This window comes from Apis dorsata, unplaced genomic scaffold (genome assembly GCF_000469605.1).
Source record: "Apis dorsata unplaced genomic scaffold, Apis dorsata 1.3 scaffold_143, whole genome shotgun sequence".
NCBI lineage: Eukaryota > Metazoa > Arthropoda > Insecta > Hymenoptera > Apidae > Apis > Apis dorsata.
The window spans coordinates 22,052-24,479 of NW_006263434.1; positions in this window are offsets into that span (position 1 = coordinate 22,052).

Below are 2,428 nucleotides of genomic sequence, written 5' to 3' on the forward strand. Positions count from 1 at the left end.
ACGCGGAAATATATTCTTGGATATGTTGAATTTCGTATTCCTCTTAGAATAAATATTTGAAGAGTATACATTTCTTCCCGAGATTTCGTTCTTCGTCGTACAATATTCAAAGAATTTTTGAATTTTATATATGTTAATACGCGATGTTTCGATTCTTTTCGAGAATTTATATTCGCCATTCTTTCTCTCTCGAAAGAAGATATCATCTTTCGTTCAATAATTTTTATATTACGACAAATATTTTAACGATTAATCGATAATCGACATTTTACTAGTACGAAGAAGAAGTCGAAATATGTAAATTATCGTAGTGAATAAAGAAAAAGAAAAAAAAAAAAAAAAAAAAAAAAAAAGAAAAACGACTAATTTGGTTTCAATCTTTCATTTATGCAATTAAATTATTTTTTTTTTTTTTTTTTTAATCTAATTATACAAAGTATTAAGATCGAACAAGATGTATAAAGGAATAGTCAGTAGTTTGTGATAGCATATAAGAGATAATAATATAGTATTTAATATTAACGTATAAACACGTAGATATAAACATGTTTATAAATTATTTTCTCATCGATGAGATGATTGTATTTTTTTACAAAATTAATTAGCATTTCATTTCTTTTTGTATATGAATAAATTGTAATTAATTATATTTACCGCCCTTCTTCTACACACGAATATATTCTCTCTCATTCGAGCTAGCGAATACACGAGAGAAGTATGATGGAATACGAACTCTAATTGTCTTCGATCATTTTCGCTTTGGAAAATAAAAGAACGCAGGAAGAGAATAAAATCCGTTGATTCCGTGGAGATAGGTCAAGGTTCTGTAAATATATTTATTGGCATTGATTCGATGTTAAATAAAAAGAAACGCAATCTTTCGATCAATCGACTCGATCCTTTTCTTCCTTTCGTTAGAAGTACTCTTCCACCAACTGTCCAATCTCTACATTCATTTTAACAATTATTTCTTAACACATGTGTATATGTAATAAGTATCGACACACGAATCGAAGAAAAAGTGAATCTAGGGAATTTTATTTTTTATTCTTGGACAAATGCTTTTAAAACGAATAGCTCTTTTTGTAAAACAGCTTTTCGAATATATGTGTATTATTCGTGTATATGATATTTCAAGCTCGATGAATGCGGGATCTTGTTCACTGGATATTAAATATCTTTCTATGCGATCGAATCGATTTTCTTTTTTAAGATATTACATTGGAGATGTATCGACAGGCATACGCTAAATCATATTGAAATTTTTGTAATTATATTACTCGCGTATAATAATATAAATATCTCGAAATATGAAACAAAGGAGGACAAAAAAAAAGGAGAGAGAAAGATTCGAGCTCAACTGTTTCAAATTTTCTTCGCAAAATATTTTTCAGCCTGTTATTTTCAGCTGTTATTTTCAGCCTCTTTAAAGCTAATTCTAGAGGTGCTGCTAGCTTAAGTTTATTATATTATCGTTGCGTTTAGCAATACACGATAATATTGAAGATACCCGCGAAACTAGATGCGAGTTTTGTTGAAAAGCGGCAAAGACGAGGTAAAGTGTAAGTTTGAAACAAGTTTTTTATTTGCTACATATGAATAAGACATTTTTAATTTTATTTTTTATACAAATATAATTTTATGCGAAGATACAAATACAAAAAAAAAAAAAGAACGTTTTCTGAAAAATGTGAAAAAGTACAAAGCTTAAGGAATAAAATATATGTCTTTGCACGATAGTTAATCGCGCGATGAATTTTACGAATTCAAATTCAGAAATAGGATATTAAATTTTGATTGTAAATCTGTTCGAAAATATTTTCGTTTATGTACAATGATTTTTATCATTTGTATATCAAATATCAAAAATGTAGATCTCTAAGAAAAATATTTAATTCGATTCGTTCAAGAATTACTTATATATAGTTTATACAAAATTATATATTCGATAGTAATTGGATGATGATATTAATCTTTATTATATCTGATCTGTCTGTTCAACTTTTTATTATATAATATATATAATTTATGATGTGAATATTGATCGTTATCAGCACCTCTAGCGAATATCATCATTAAATAGATAACGACACGCGTATTAAATACGCGTTACGACTTACTTACAAAAGAACGAATCTTTTTTTTTTTTTTTAAATCGCACTTTAATTCTCGTATTCTACAGACTTATAGAAAAATATTAGTACGCACCTTCTCAAGTTCATCAATTATCTAGGGGGAAAAGACGCGTATTTCGTTTAATCCTCCCTTAATCATCTTCGATTCGATCGAAATGAATGGCGAATCGAGGAGCGAAAGAATAATACAAATTATCTGATAATATGATTATTCGCAATATCAAGCGAAACGTGTTTTTTTTTCTTTTTTCTTCTTTTTTTTCTTTTTTTTTCTTTTTTTTTTTTTTTTTCCT